This window comes from Oncorhynchus gorbuscha, linkage group LG20, assembly GCF_021184085.1.
Source record: "Oncorhynchus gorbuscha isolate QuinsamMale2020 ecotype Even-year linkage group LG20, OgorEven_v1.0, whole genome shotgun sequence".
Taxonomy (NCBI): Eukaryota; Metazoa; Chordata; class Actinopteri; order Salmoniformes; family Salmonidae; genus Oncorhynchus; species Oncorhynchus gorbuscha.
The window spans coordinates 4,400,704-4,418,564 of NC_060192.1; positions in this window are offsets into that span (position 1 = coordinate 4,400,704).

Consider the following 17,861-nt stretch of genomic DNA (forward strand, 5'->3'; position numbering starts at 1 on the left):
TCTTTCCTTTTCAAGTCAATATGTTTTTAGGTTTCGTGGAACATGATGGTGTTCATTGTTCCAGCGGAGGAAATGATGTATGTTGACTAACTTGATTAACTGATTTGAGAATGTGTTCGTAGGTTTGTAAATGTAGAAAGTGCATTTAGGAGTATAGTGTGTTACGGGTTAGATGTAATGATAGAGGAGTATCATTCCCAGAGACTGTATATTGTTGCAGGAGATTCATAGAAAGAGAACAGCTAACTGCACACAATATGGGGATTTAATTGAACGTTACACATACCCAGATAATGGTGAAAGTAGCAGAGATAGTGTTGTCATTTTAGACACTATTGTCAACTTTCAGTAATGAGTTTGTCACAGAAGGCTTCACACTTGAAAGAATAGCAACCGATCCCTGAATACAGGAGGCCACATCGCCAGAAGGACTAGCTACAGATCCCTGAATACAGGAGGCCACATCGCCAGAAGGACTAGCTACAGATCCCTGAATACAGGAGGCCACATCGCCAGAAGGACTAGCTACAGATCCCTGAATACAGGAGGCCACATCGCCAGAAGGACTAGCTACAGATCCCTGAATACAGGAGGCCACATCGCCAGAAGGACTAGCAACCGATCCCTGGATACAGGAGGCCACATCGCCAGAAGGACTAGCAACCGATCCCTGGATACAGGAGGCCACATCGCCAGAAGGACTAGCAACCGATCCCTGTATACAGGAGGCCACATCGCCAGAAGGACTAGCTACAGATCCCTGTATACAGGAGGCCACATCGCCAGAAGGACTAGCTACAGATCCCTGAATACAGGAGGCCACATCGCCAGAAGGACTAGCTACAGATCCCTGTATACAGGAGGCCACATCGCCAGAAGGACTAGCTACAGATCCCTGTATACAGGAGGCCACATCGCCAGAAGGACTAGCTACAGATCCCTGTATACAGGAGGCCACATCGCCAGAAGGACTAGCTACAGATCCCTGAATACAGGAGGCCACATCGCCAGAAGGACTAGCTACAGATCCCTGGATACAGGAGGCCACATCGCCAGAAGGACTAGCTACAGATCCCTGGATACAGGAGGCCACATCGCCAGAAGGACTAGCTACAGATCCCTGGATACAGGAGGCCACATCGCCAGAAGGACTAGCTACAGATCCCTGTATACAGGAGGCCACATCGCCAGAAGGACTAGCTACAGATCCCTGGATACAGGAGGCCACATCGCCAGAAGGACTAGCTACAGATCCCTGAATACAGGAGGCCACATCGCCAGAAGGACTAGCTACAGATCCCTGAATACAGGAGGCCACATCGCCAGAAGGACTAGCTACAGATCCCTGAATACAGGAGGCCACATCGCCAGAAGGACTAGCTACAGATCCCTGAATACAGGAGGCCACATCGCCAGAAGGACTAGCAACCGATCCCTGAATACAGGAGGCCACATCGCCAGAAGGACTAGCTACAGATCCCTGGATACAGGAGGCCACATCGCCAGAAGGACTAGCTACAGATCCCTGGATACAGGAGGCCACATCGCCAGAAGGACTAGCTACAGATCCCTGAATACAGGAGGCCACATCGCCAGAAGGACTAGCTATAGATCCCTGAATACAGGAGGCCACATCGCCAGAAGGACTAGCTACAGATCCCTGAATACAGGAGGCCACATCGCCAGAAGGACTAGCTACAGATCCCTGTATACAGGAGGCCACATCGCCAGAAGGACTAGCTACAGATCCCTGTATACAGGAGGCCACATCGCCAGAAGGACTAGCTACAGATCCCTGAATACAGGAGGCCACATCGCCAGAAGGACTAGCTACAGATCCCTGTATACAGGAGGCCACATCGCCAGAAGGACTAGCTACAGATCCCTGTATACAGGAGGCTACATCGCCAGAAGGACTAGCTACAGATCCCTGAATACAGGAGGCCACATCGCCAGAAGGACTAGCTACAGATCCCTGTATACAGGAGGCCACATCGCCAGGAGGGAAGTTTGCTGTGATAATAGCATCACATCTCTTGCAGAGTGTGATTAAGAAATATGTGACTCGGAGTTTTGTACGGTCGGATACTCTTCCAACGCCACTAATCTCTCCCCCATTTCTGACAGCTAGTAAACATTTGACATATCTCCCAGTAGATTGGGACCGAACCACGGTAAATGGCAAGTGTCAGAAGGTGGCTGCTTATCAAACGTTGGGGCCCTACACTGTGGGGGGGGGGGGTAGATCAGCCTTGGGATGACAGATGTGTACCTAACTTGAGCACAGGGATGTATTATCCACAGGTACCAACTGTAGCAGAATACAGTGGAGATGTTGGTGGCTAGAGTCCACGGGATAAACGTATCATGAAAACACGAAGATGATAGGAAAACAGGAGACAAATTCTGCGCAATATCTAGTCTCACAGCAGTCCCTATAGGGACGGTACCAGGAGCAGTAGTAGAAGCGTAGAGTGCTACATCGATAGCATGGAATTGGATTACTGCGCAAATGAGGGGTATTGTGAGACTGTAGTCATGGGCCTTGTTGGAAGTAGCAATGGTTATTTTTGTAGCATTGTTGGTATATCAGTTTATGATGACTCATGTCACATGGATTTGTTACTGGTAACTGAGGGACCAGTGGAAGGGGATGCGGTTATTCAAATATCACAAATCATGTTGTCAGGAAATAACCCATGTGTTGCAGTGTGCCTATCCTCGGGAGGAACCAGGATATAACCAAGGGCTGAATGCTGGAGATGGAGTGTACATCAAGAGACACCAGGCGGGGATGTTCGGAACAGCATTGATTTGAGAGACACACTACTTCGAACAATGAGGGGGGGGGGGGGGGGTATAGTTTTCACGTGAAGTGAGGTCCAACTGCATAATGGGTGAAGTCACCATGACACAGGAAGCGGAGCGAGAGAGAGACTACAGTCCACTGTAAGACATACAGATGGGTTGGGTCTGGGAACTACTATAAACATCATAGTTGGTTTGGGGTTTAGCTGCTTTATGGGTTAATGTATCATATGATAGAGGATAGCGGGGTAATTGTACTATGAACAAAAGGTTGAAGGTATTGATGTGAAAGCAGATACAGTGCTGAGTTACCTCAAGAGGATGGAACGTGGATTAGGGATACGCACTTGCATATCAGGTGTTCGTGCCTATCAGGTGCAATGGAGAAGATGGGGAACAAAGTGAAAATGACATGACTTGGGAACACCTCTCGGAACCTGGGGCCTAAAGAGGAAGACTAGGTGAAAGCATGAGGAAGCATGAGGAAGCTTTTTAGAGCTTGTCATGGAAATTTCCTGTATTTACCAAATCATGAGAGCAAACCACACACAAGTCAGAGTTAGTTATCACAAAGTCCATCTTTAATTATATGAGCTCCATTACAACCCTGTGACTCTCAGATCAATTCAGTGTCTATAAATGAATTCTCTGAGAGTCCTTACACATTGTAACTGAGATCCTTTATAGCAAAGACACACATAGCCAGACAGCATCGGCATAATTTATCGTTCAGCTTTTTCTCCTAAACTATGTTTCTTTTCTCAAACTCAGAACCATAAACCAATCCTCCATATCAACAGGCATATATCAAATCCATATCAAATTCATCCTATCTTGACAAGATCACAGAGACACATTGACTGGCACACAGACATTGTGGAGCCAAGAGATACACGCTTGACCTCTCCCCTCTCTCCGGCCCAAGTAACTTAGTCTTGACATAGAACAGATACTGCAACCCCGCCACAGTATTATACAAACACATTCTGATAAATGTTCACTTTTGTGGAACCCAGCAGGAAATTATCTTGGAGGCATAGAGTCAGGTAAAGAGAGAGTGGGAATTGTCATGGTTTATATTGTCAGGCATGTATAAATATGCATAGCTTATCACATTGTTAATACTGTTATGTTTTATGTTGTTTTTTTGCTTTCCAATTCTTGTGCTATCACTCTCTTAGGAAAGTGGAGAAGGGGAAAGTGGAGAAGGGGAAAATGGAGAAGGGGAAAGTGGAGAAGGGGAAAGTGGAGAAGGGGAAAGTGGAGAAGGGGAAAGTGGAGAAGGGGAAAGTGGAGAAGGGGAAAGTGGAGAAGGGGAAAGTGGAGAAGGGGAAAGTGGAGAAGGGGAAAGTGGAGAAGGGGAAAGTGGAGAAGGGGAAAGTGGAGAAGGGGAAAGTGGAGAAGGGGAAAGTGGAGCCACTCCATCTGACATTGTCACGACTTCTATCCGAAGTCGATGCCTCTCATTGTTCGGGCGGTGCTCGGCGGTCGACTTCGCCGGTCTGCTAGCCATCGCCGATCCATTTTTAATTTGACATTAGTCTTTAGTCTTTCCCACACACCTGGTTCTCATTTCCCTCATTATGTGTTATGCATTTAACCCTCTGTTTACCCCATGTCTTTGTGTGGTGTTGTTTATTCTGTTTCATGTTATGCACACGTTAGTCTGTTGCGCTGGGTTATGTTAACCCCTTATTGTTATTTCGTGTTCTCTTTGCCGTGTGTTTCTGGTTCGCCGAAATAAAAGGCTCCGTTGGCTACACCATATTCTCTCCTGCACCGGACTCCTTTACAACCATTTACGCAGACAGACATATAACAAGGCCGCAGATTCAGCTGGGATGGCATTTTGTTATGTGATGATAGATGGGGATACAATTGTGTGATCATAGTGGAGGCCATAAGTCTCTTACATATGTAAATCTCGTGGTGACTGTTTGTTCAATGTTTGTTCATTTGTTTGTTTAATTCATGCTTTATAATCATTTGTTTGTTTTTTTTATTCATGTTTTATTATTATTGTTTATTTCATTTCAGTAATTTCCAAGTTTATGTAAAGTGAACAATAGGACGCTATTGTTCAAGAGGAAGGACTGTTGGAATTGGCTAAACTTTGAACATTGAGATATTAAATAAATGATAGAGACGAAGCCTTGAATAGAAAGAGTCTGTAGCAACCCAGAAGGCTTTGGAATGTGTTTGATGGAGGAGAAGAGAGTGATGTGTTGATATAGGGAAGACAAATGGATATCTGTGGATTATGTGAAGGAGGGGTTGAGGTCAGGAGGTGAGGGGTGAGGTCTGTTCCCCTTAGGGGAGTAATCAGGGTTAGTATCTGGTTACCTTCTTTCTCTTGGGCATAAACTAAGGATGGCGAGAGGGAGTGTCTTAAGTAGGATGTATATAACTGTGATGTCTGAAATGTTTTGCTGTCTGATTACAGCTGTACAGAACCTTTGGGAATAATTCAACTTGGTTAAAGCTTCTCTAGTGTTCGTGAGTCGTTTACTCTGAAAAATAAGAACCTAACACCCTAGTCATAGATTGTACTCTCCGCTACCGCATGGCAAGCGGTACTGGAGCGCCAAGTCTAGGTCCAAGAGGCTTCTGAACAGCTTCTACCCCCCCAAGCCATAAAACTCCTCAACAGCTAATCAAATGGCTACCCAGACTATTTGCATTTTAATAACTCTACCTACATGTACATATTACCTCAACTAACCGGTGCCCCGCACATTGACTCCGTACCGGTTTATAGTCTTGCAATTGTTATTTTACTGCTGCTCTTTAATTACTTGTTACTTTTATTTATTTTTCTTATCCATATATATTTTTTAAACTGCATTGTTTTTAGGGGCTCGTAAGTAAGTAAGCATTTCACATTACAAGGTCTACGTACACCTGTTGTATTCGCCGCATGTGACTAATACAATTTGATTTGAAATGAAACCTTATTCCCTATTGTTACGGCTGTGTACGGGAGGCGAAGTCAGGTGCAGGAGCCTGCACTTTTATTCCGGTCAAGAAATAGGCACAAAATGACATCAAAGTGCCCGAAAGAAATCACGGAACATGTACAAAAGCGTGAACATCTCACATAACAATAAACAATTACGCACAAAGACATGGAGGGGAACAGAGGACTAAATACATGCAGTATGATTAGATAATGAAAACCAGGTGTGCAGGGAACAAGACAAAACAAATGGAAATATGAAAAATGGAGCGGCAATGGCTAGAAAAGCCGAACACTGCCCGAAGAAGGAGAGGAGCTGACTTGGGTGGAAGTCGTGAAACCTATGTAGTGCACTACTTTTGTCCAAAAGTATTATAAACTACCCTGTCCACGCTTCCCCTCAACACTCATTCTAACGTTACACTTCTCAACTGCCTTTTTCAATTCTTGATTCTCTTTTTTTGCAGGAATCTCCTACAGCTTGGATGGAAGGATGGAGTAGAGAAAACAGGAAAAAAAGTACAGAAGTTATCCAGCTTATTGACTAAGAAATGTTAACAGCTAATGTTTTTGTCCGTCCGTCTGACCGACCGTCCATCCGAACGACCGACCGACCGGGGTCAAAATAGTCACTTGTTAAGCTAAGTCTAACTTAGTGAAGACCTTAGGTAGTGGTTAAAAATTACGATTGGTCTCTGTCTTTACAGTTCCAGAAACATGTCAATGACCTGACGCATGGCCTCTACAGTAATGCTTGGCCACCCACTCAGCGATGGTCTTCGAAAAAGAGCAACTTGCTCATATACATACTTTTTCGTCCTCCTCCACCACGGTGGCAAGAGGCATATTTAGGTCTTTCCAGAGGGCCTGCAACACATCAACCTCCTGAGTTTTCTGGCTTTTCTGAGGTGGCAGGTAGCCTGACGGGGGGGGGGTTTATTTGCTTTACAGACTTATATTGTTAGAAGTGGTGCAATTTCAATTTACTTACACTACTATTAGGTTATCATAGGCAGCTGAATAGCATGCCTCTTGGGGAATCCACTCTCTGAGACCTGATGCAGAGAAACAACATTAATGATCATCAGCATAGCTAATACAAACGTAGATCTTACCATGCTGGTTTGTGAGAATCAATACACATTTAAGATCAGATGATCTGGTAACTGCCACAAAATTCTTCAACTTCCAGGTGAGTCTGATGACGTGCAGGTGTGCGTAACGATGGTGACAGGTGTGCGCCATAACGAGCAGCCTGGTGACCTAGAGGCCAGAGAGGAAGCACACGTGACAGTTCTGCTGATTCCAAGTTTCATGTTTTAATGTCACCTGCAGTAAAACGGCTTTCTTGCAAGCTCTAAACCCAACAATGCAGTAATCAATAACAAAGTAGCACTAAAAATAACATAAAGGCAGAACAAAACACACAAGCAATTTAAGTAGGAAATAAGAAGAACATAAGAAAGTAAGAATATTCAGTAGATACGGGGTCAGTTCCATATTTACAATGTGCAGGGATACTGGAGGTAGATGTGTATAGGGGTAAGGTGACTAGGCATCAGGATGTATGATAAACAGAGTAGATGTGTATAGGGGTAAGGTGACTAGGCATCAGGATGTATGATAAACAGAGTAGATGTGTGTAGGGGTAAGGTGACTAGGCATCAGGATGTATGATAAACAGAGTAGATGTGTATAGGGGTAAGGTGACTAGGCATCAGGATGTATGATAAACAGAGTAGATGTGTATAGGGGTAAGGTGACTAGGCATCAGGATGTATGATAAACAGAGTAGATGTGTATAGGGGTAAGGTGACTAGGCATCAGGATGTATGATAAACAGAGTAGATGTGTATAGGGGTAAGGTGACTAGGCATCAGGATGTATGATAAACAGAGTAGATGTGTATAGGGGTAAGGTGACTAGGCATCAGGATGTATGATAAACAGAGTAGATGTGTATAGGGGTAAGGTGACTAGGCATCAGGATGTATGATAAACAGAGTAGTGGCAGCGTAAATTAAGATTGTGTGCGAGTGTGTGTAGAACAGTGGCAGTCAGCGCTGTTGAAGATTTTTTTATTTTTATGAACATGGCCTTATTTATATTACAGCATATTGGATGAGTGTCATTCATATTCCAATCACCCTGCTCAATGTAACAATGTCCATCTTGAGGTTGCTACAACCTAGCTACGAACGAAAGTTTACAAAGTAGGTGCACAGGTCGAGAGAAATTAGAGTAATCAAGGTGACAGACAGTGACACGTTCAATACCACCTTGCACTCTCTTGCCTGCATCTATCTGATCTAGGGTGGAATCATTAGTCCAAACAGTTGCAAACTAGAGTTTCTATGGACTAATTCAGGTATGTTTATCTCCGTTTGCTTACGTTTAAGAAATGCTTTTCAACAGAATCGGCGGAATGAATACACCCCTGATCACCCGCAAACACACTTCACTTTCATAGCAGGCCTTTACAAATAGGATGATCACTTTGCTCGTTGAATAATTCCTTCTCGCATCTCCACCTCTCACCTGTGCCCTTTACTTGTGCACAACACAACAGCTGTCTGTGACCAGGCCAAAAACAACTTTCCAAGCCAAACCTTCATACCATAACCACTAACTGTAACACACAGCCTAAATTGCGTGCACCATATTAGTTAACGTCATAGTCAACATAGCCACTAACAAGTTGGAAGACCCGTTACAATCATGCAGTACAGTGTACAGCAAGCAGTTTCGCAGTTACACCTGTGGGCCACGGTGGCAATAAATGATTATCTGGGATGATGGAGTTGATGTGTGCCATACCTAGGGCTGTTGCGGTGACCGTATTACGGCCACACCGACAGTCATGAGTCATGACCATTGAGTCACGGTGATCTCCTTTTATGCACTCTGGACATGCGTTAGTCGTGTGTACCCAACTGGCGCATGATCATCGGGTCCTTATGGCCCGGGAACTCAGAGCTCTGTTGTCCCTCTAACCACTCTGATGTCAATGCAAATGTAATGGAAAATCACATCAAGCACTTATCATCAGAACAGTATGCGCTTTTAAAACTCACCTCAATTTGAAGTAAGTTCACCAACAGGTTGAAACAGAGTGGGAAACATGGTCATTGTGGATGTTGTTTCAAAGCCTAACACAATGAAATGGACAGCGCTTTCTAAGGTGACTAATTCAAAACCCTCATATGCATATTAGAGCTTATGCATAAACGTAGGCCTACAGTATATATCAGCCTAAGCCTGAAAAAAATAATCTGAATTAAAATAATGATTGTGCCGTTATACAATACACAGTCTACCGAATTTCTATTTGATTTTGAATAGCCTAGTAAAAAGGATTTCAAAAAAATATTCATAATAAATAGGCTAACATTACCTTTAGATACAGAATAAGCTCACAGAGAAGTGGTAGGCCACACAAGCTCACAGAACGGGACCAACGAGTACTGAAGTACGTAGTGCTGGAAGCAACGTCAGCACAAGAACTCATGGTCGGGAGCGTCATGAAATGGGCTTCCATGGCCGAGCAGCCGCACACAAGCTTAAGATCACAATGCGCAATGCCAAGCATTGGCTGCAGTGGTGTAAAACTCTCCGCCATTCGACTCTGGAGCAGTGAAAATGCGTTCCGTGATGAATCATGCTTCACCATCTGGCATTCCGACGAACAAATCTGGGTTTGGCAGATTGTGAGCCAGGCCTAATCGCCCAACATCAATGCCTGACCTCACTAATGCTCTTGTGGCTGAATGAAAGTAAGTCCCCGCACTAATGTTCCAACATCTAGTTGAAAGCCTTCCCAGAAGAGCGGAGGCTGTTATAGCAGCAAAGAGGGGACCAACTCCATATTAATGCCCATGATTTTGGAATGAGATGTTCGACGAGCAGGTGTCCATGTAGTGTTTGTGATAGTCATTGCTAATACAATATGAGTAGTATAGGTAAGGGATGAAGGGAAAACCAATCGGCGGTTAGCTCTCCATGAGGTGGGTTGGGCCTGAAATGACAGCAGACTGTTCAATACTGAGCCATGCTGACTGACAAGTGGTGTGGGTTCGTACAGGGCAATTCCAAGATAACAAAATGATGCCGAGACTCCAATTTTTCACTTTAAAATGTATGTCAAACAAACCAAATGATTGCGAAATTGTTAAATGTAGACCTTGTGCATAGATTTAGTCCTGTGTTGCACTAGAATCATTGTTTTTTGTTTGACATAATTTTTAAAGTGAAAAATCTGAGCGTCAGCATCACCCTGTTGTTGCATTCTAATGTCTATTAGAACAGAAAAGGAGAGAGATCGAAGAAAGTGAATCTCATTCTAGTTCTGCTGAGTGAGATCCTTTTAACTTGTAAATTCGGATAGCCACTCTTGCTTTGCCATTATGTTGTCTCCAGCAAGCTAGCAAGTAGGCTAGCTAGTGCTAGGTCCCAACAGCCAATCCAGTAGGGGCTGGAAACTATAACGAGCTTCGATTGGTCAATATCAAAGCAATGTTGTGGAGTATTTGCATAAAGTTCAGCTTACCACAACTTTGGTCCTGCCTTGTTCAGGTACCTTGCCCATGCTCGCCTCGCCCAACGGTTCCCGCCCACTTTGATTCCTTCATTGAAAATGAATGGACTTTCGTTGTTTAGTCTCCCCCAACATGCTATGTGGATCTCTTGTGTTAACGCAATGGCTACGCCTGAGGTCTTAAACATGGATAAAATGTTACGCGAACCTAAGCATGGGTGGCCCAAACCAAATCGATTCTTAGATTATCAGGCGCGGGCTATAGCATGACATTTTTTTAGAGGGGAGGAGAATTAACGAGGAGGCAACTCAAATGAACTCGGATCCGGCGAAACAGGTTCTGGAACGAAACAGACCCAAACTGAGTGGTGCCGGATGCTGTTCCAGCAGGTTCCGGCTCAAATTAAGCACGGGTAATATATCATACTAAATGGAGTGTCACAGATTTACGTACAGAATAATAAGAATTTCCCTGAGACCACGTTGCACCTAAAGGTCAAGTGAAGAGATCAAATCTGATCAAACACACAATAGTGATGATTGATGTGTCCCTCATATGACTAGTAGCCACAGCGCCCACTCCTGACTCATTGCATTACATTTCACATTACAACCCTCACTCACTCACGGCTGTATGGGACACCGGTGGAGAATCCACACCCACATTATATTGTGGTGCTAACTGGGAAACCCTGGCGGACACACACACACACACACACACACACACACACACACACACACACACACACACACACACACACACACACACACACACACACACACACACACACACACACACACACACACACACACACACACACACACACACACACACACACACACACACACACACACACACACACACACACACACACACACACACACACACACACACACACACACACACACATAGTTTTCATCCTGCAGGTCGTACATTAAGCTAAGTGCTTCCCGTGGTTGTTGGAGTTTGTAAAGGAAGACCGGACAGCCTGGGGTGGATTCCACTCCTCTTCTCGTTTCCTCACACTTCCTTTTATTTCCTCTTTTCCCCTCTTCACCACACTCCAATCCCCCTCTTTCTTCCTCTCCCCTCTACTCCCTTCCTTTCGTCTCGAGGAAAAAGAGAGAAAACAAGGAGAATGGGGACAAGCGGCAGATGGGGGGAGAGAATAAGAGAAGGGATGAGAGGGAGGGGGAAGACAGTAGGGACATAGGGAACGGGAGAAGAGAGGGAGAGGGGAAGATAGGAGACAGAGAAGGGAAAGAGAGGAAGGGAGAGTGGGGGAAAAGAGAGGGCAGGGCGTAAGAGAGGTTATCCCCTGGGGAGATATTTGAGAATCATCATGTTTGTGTTGTAGTGAGAGATGGTCCTTTCACAGCTCACTGTATTGTCCCTTACAGTCTCCCATTGGGATTGCATTAGGAAGGACAGACACACCATACATTAGTTGAGATACATTATACACTGTGGCTATAAAACCAGGATGTCAAGCCAGCTAATATGTACTTAGCTCACTGCAGTAGTTTAGATACTATTGTTACATGTGATTGTCGAAATACAGTACATGTGTAAAAGGGAGTATGGTTATGGACCACATATGAGTGTAATGTGTTTTGTTCTACTTTAGACAATGATGGATAATGAATGAAAGAAGATGCTCAGTTCCCTTGGTGAAGAAAATAAAATAGGACAACAAGCAAGAGCCAACATGACCTTAACTCACTGCAGATCGCACGGAAACACACACTTGCACACACACACGCACGCACGCACGCACGCACGCACGCACGCACGCACACACACACACACACACACACACACACACACACACACACACACACACACACACACCCCGTTACTCAGAACTCAGACACAGAGTGAGATCATTGTTGCAAATCTAAAGATACAGAGCACAAGATGACAACAATCCTGAGAGAGAAAGAGAAGGGAGAGAGAAAGATTAATATATATACATACATATTTTTACATGTTATGTTTCACTGTATGTGTAAAAAAATACTAATAATAGGCAAATAATCGAAGCTATAAACCAGACCTATAGCTACGTATAGTGGCCATAGGATTAGCCAATTATTGTAAGCAACACACACATTTAGACAGGTAGAAATATCCTTCTGTCTGTTGAATGTACCTTTGTTGTTATTTCTGGACCAGTAGCTGCTGACGTCTGGAGGAAAACCTCTGGGAGCTGCTTGACATTTTGGCATTTGCAGAGCCAGAATGCTCTTGGACAAAAGTATCCTCTCTCCTTAACGTTTCGAAATGCTACAATGCCAAATATTCACGTCGTTCAGAGTGAATTGCTTGTTGTCATGGAACTTTCCAGAACGGAGCATGAATAAGCGTTTCTGTTCACAGCTGTTCAATGACAAGTCTATGTGTATGTATATGTTTTTATTGCAGTATATATTTTTGACCCATGTGTATAAAGAACATTTGTCTGACAGACTGCTCGGTGTTGTATATTGTGAGGCTGCCTCTTGAGTCTGTTACTGTTCTAAAGAGCTGTGTTCTGTGACTCTCTGCCTCTGGAGGAAAATAAAAGGAACAGGGACATCCGCACCACTACGTAACATCTCTGTTCTCTAAGGACTGCTGAAAGGGAGAGAGAAAAAGAGAGACAGGAAGAGATCCATCTCCTTCCTTTTGACCCCTTCACCCGTTCTCCTCATCTCTAGTCCTCTCTCCCTCCCCCACAGCCCTCCTTCTTTAATCTCCTCTCTTCCTCCACACTCCCCCCTTCCCCTCTCCTCCCCTCCTCAGTGACTCTGGACCTCTGGGTGTTAACAGATGTAGTTAACCTTGCTGTAACCCCCCCCAGCTACTATCCTACAGTACCGCTTGTCTCACAACTTAATGCGATGTATGCATCACTCAGCCTTCAGAGGCTTGTTTATAGGCCCTGGTCTGGGAACTGTGGAGTGAGGAAAGCGATGGATCAAATGCCTGCTAGAGGTGGATAGGAAATGATGGGCTGAAGGAAGATAGGAATTTATGGATGGAAACACCCATCAAGGAGCCTTGGTCTGAACGGGAATGTAGATTTTATTAGCTGTGACCCTCTTTGTAATCACTAGTTGACTGTCATCAGAAGTGACAATATCATGGAGTCAGAGGTGAAGTAATGGAGGCATAAAGCTTCCTCTTCACATTAAGAGTACAGAAAAATGAATTCACAGATTAACAAACACACTATCGATATCAACATATGGAGAGCTAATATATGGATGTATTAATGAATTGACAGTTTTATCAACAGTGTCTTTCATGTCATACATTTTTTTAAACTAGGCAAGTCAGTTAAGGACAAATTCATATTTACAATGACAGCCTAGGAACAGTAGGTCAACACCTTGTTCAGGGCAGAATGACAAGTTCTTACCTCATCAGCTCAGGGATCCGACCTAGCAACCTTTCGGTTACTGTCTCAACGCTCTAACGACTAGGCTACCTGCCTGCCCTATAGAATACGGGATATCTGAACGCAGGAATTATGTTGAAGCTGATGGTATTGATGACCTCAACCTATTTACTTTGACGCATTGAGAGTTGGGTTGAGTTTTTTTATCGCCATGAGTTTATTATGTGTGGAGACTGTGTGAGTGCGGTGGGTTGGAAGTAAAGAGAGACACGCAGAGAGTTTTTGGCAAACAAGAGGACCAGCAATATGTAATTATCACCCACTCTTTTTACACCTACAGATGTTTTGTGTGTGTGCGTTAGCATCTTTCTAAAATGGACCCCTACCCCTCATTTCAAGCCCACACACACACACACACACACACACACACACACACACACACACACACACACACACACACACACACACACACACACACACACACACACACACACACACACACACACACACACACACACACACACACACACACACACCCTGATTGAGAGGGGAGGACAGAGATGAGAGGAGTGTGTAATTATAGAGAAAAACAAAGCGCTGCACGGTAAAGCAGACCTTAGCAACCTCCTATGTTTTCAGCCTCATCTGCGTGGAATTATGTGCCACGCTAAGCCGTGTAATTGGTGATCAATTAAACTCTATTTCACACCTCTACCTCCACTGATGGAACAACTTGAAGACTATCACCTACACATGCTGCCCCCGGGGCCTCCATCAGGAGTTCTGGGAATGACCTCGGAAAAGACTATCACCTACACATGCTGCCCCCGGGGCCTCCATCAGGAGTTCTGGGAATGACCTCGGAAAAGACTATCACCTACACATGCTGCCCCCGGGGCCTCCATCAGGAGTTCTGGGAATGACCTCGGAAAAGACTATCACCTACACATGCTGCCCCCGGGGCCTCCATCAGGAGTTCTGGGAATGACCTCGGAAAAGACTATCACCTACACATGCTGCCCCTGGGCCTCCATCAGGAGTTCTGGGAATGACCTCGGAAAATACTATCACCTACACATGCTGCCCCTGGGCCTCCATCAGGAGTTCTGGGAATGACCTCGGAAAATACTATCACCTACACATGCTGCCCCCGGGGCCTCCATCAGGAGTTCTGGGAATGACCTCGGAAAAGACTATCACCTACACATGCTGCCCCCGGGGCTTCCATCAGGAGTTCTGGGAATGACCTCGGAAAATGTCAACGTTCTATTGAAGGATTGGGATTTTTCAATTGCTGGAAAATAAAAGATGACTTGTTGTGAAGGAAAAGGGATAGAGTATGAAGGTATTGTGTGTGTATGTGCATGTTTGTGTGTGTGTGTGTATGTATGATGAGTTGAAAAACTACAAATCTGTGTGTGTGTGTGTGTGTGTGTGTGTGTGTGTGTGTGTGTGTGTGTGTGTGTGTGTGTGTGTGTGTGTGTGTGTGTGTGTGTGTGTGTGTGTGTGTGTGTGTTTGGGGATGGTGCAGCGGTCATACCTCTGTGTGTCAAGGGACGGCTGTGTGAAAAGTTAGCATTGTATGTATTTAAAGCTCAAAGTCAGCGTCTGCGTGCGTGTATAGTGGTGTACCACTGCAGCTCCCCTGGGCACCTGTTCAAGTAGCCTATGTAGGCGACTTGTGGCTACAGCGCACCTCGCATGGCCTCGGGAAGTAGGGGTGCTGAGACTGCTGCAGCACCCCCTGAAAAACCAAAAACCAAATAATAATAAATACAAAAATATATGTATTTTTGAGAAGAAGAAAAAATCTCAGAAAAGTAGTGCACTGAGCCTAGTCTTGTATTAGTAGACCGATATAGCCATCTGTGGGGCCGGCAAAACTACATTTTTGCAACAGAGTCGGCATGGGTTTGAATCCGGTCCACTGCCCTTTAACTCACCCTTCCCCGCCTTTCCAATACGGTTCTATCTCTCCAATAAAATGTTTTTTTTTTTAAACTTCTTAAGGCTGGGGGCAGTATTGAGTAGCTTGGATGAATAAGGTGCCCAGAGGTGCCCAGAGTAAACTGCCTGCTACTCAGTCCCAGTTACTAATATATGCATAGTATTAGTTTAGTTGAATAGAACACATTCTGAAGTTTCTAAAACAGTTTGAATGATGTCTGTGAGTATAACAGAACTCATATGGCAGGCAAAAACCTGAGAAAAAATCCAAACAGGAAGTGGGAAATCTGAGATTTGTAGTTTTTCAACTCATCCCCTATTTAAGATACAGTGGGATATCGGCTTCCACTAGATGTCAACAGTCTTTAGAACCTTGTTTGATGCTTCTACTGTGAAGGGGGGGCCGAATGAGAGGGGAATGAGTCAGAGGTCTGCAAGGAGCCATGAGCTGACCATGCGCGGTCACTTGAATGTTAGCTTGCGTTCCATTGCATTTCTACAGACAAAGGAATTCTCCGGTTGGAACATTATTGAAGATTTATGTTAAAAACATCCTAAAGATTGATTCTATACTTCGTTTGACATGTTTAAACGGACTGTAACATAACTTTTTTACTTGTTGTCTGCTCGTCTGCTCGCGCGTCATGAATATAGATTACAGGGCTGAACGCGCTAACAACAAGGAGGTATTTGGACATAAATGATTAACTTTATCGAACAAATCAAACATATATTGTGGAACTGGGATTCCTGGGAGTGCATTCTGATGAAGATCATCAAAGGTAAGTTAATATTTATAATGCTATTTCTGACTAATGTTGACTCCACAACATGGCTGATATCTTTTTGGCTGTTTTATTGTCTGAGGCTGTACTCAGATTATTGCATGGTATGCTTTTTCTGTTAAGTTTTTTAAAAATCTGACACAGCAGTTGTTTATTATGAGTATTTCTGTAAATTTATGTGGCTCTCTGCAAAATCACCACATGTTTAGGAACTACTGAACATAACGTGCCAATGTAAAATGAAATTTTTGGATATAAATATGAACTTTATCAAACAAAACATAAATGTATTGTGAAACATGAAGTCCTATGAGTGTCATCAGACAAAGATCATCAAAGGTTAGTAATGAATTTGATCACTATTTCTGCTTTTTGTGACTCCTCTCTTTGGCTGAAAAAAGTGTTCTTCTGTGACTTGTCGGTGACTTAACGTAATCGTTTGGTGTGCTTTCGCTGTAAAGCCTTTTTGATATCAGACACTGTGGTGGGATTAACAACAAGATTATCTTTAAAATGGTATAAGATACTTGTATGTTTGAGGAATTTTAATTATGAGATTTCTGTTTTTTGAATTTGGCGCCCTGCACTTTCACTGGCTGTTGTCATATCGATCCCGTTAACGGGATCTCATTCAAAAGAGATTTTAAAGTATCAAAAATAAATTCCATATACTGAGATTCAGGTCAGAGTGTCATGTTTTGTCTTATATTGTCTTGTCATTTTGCTTTCCCTTCTGTTCGTTTCCCCCTGCTGGTCTTATTAGGTTCGTTCCCTTTTTCTCTCTCCCTCCCTCTCTCTCCTCTCTCTATCGTTCCGTTCCTGCTCCCAGCTGTTCCTATTCTCCTACTCAATCATCTAGTCTTTTCACACCTGTTCCCTATCTTGCCCTCTGATTTGAGTCCCTATTTCTCCCCTTGTTTTCCGTTTCTGTCCTGTCGGATCCTTGTATTATGTTCACCGTGCTGTGTCTTTGTCTCGCCCTGTCGTGTCTTGTTTCCCTCAGATGCTGCGTGTGAGCAGGTGTCTGAGTCTGCTACGGTCGGTGCCTTCCCGAGGCAACCTACAGTTAATGGTCGAGTCTCCAGTCTGTCCTCGTCACTACTGTCATGCCGGTGAAAGAGGACCCAAAAGCGACTTGGCGAAAACAGAGTCTTTAATCCAGTAAAGTAAATACAAACAAAAAACACAACTTTCACTCGAAATGACGAGGACAAACTGGAGACTCGATCTTGAACAGCAGGTGAACAGCAGGTTGCCTCGGGAAGGCACTTGAACCAGACAGACTCAGACACCTGCTCACCACGCAGCATCTGAGGAAAACACGACACGACAGGGCGATACACAAACACAGCACGGTGAATTCTAGACAAGGAACCGACAGGACAGGAACGGAACACAAAGGAAGAAATAGGGACTCTAATCAGGGGAAAGGATCGGGAACAGGTGTGG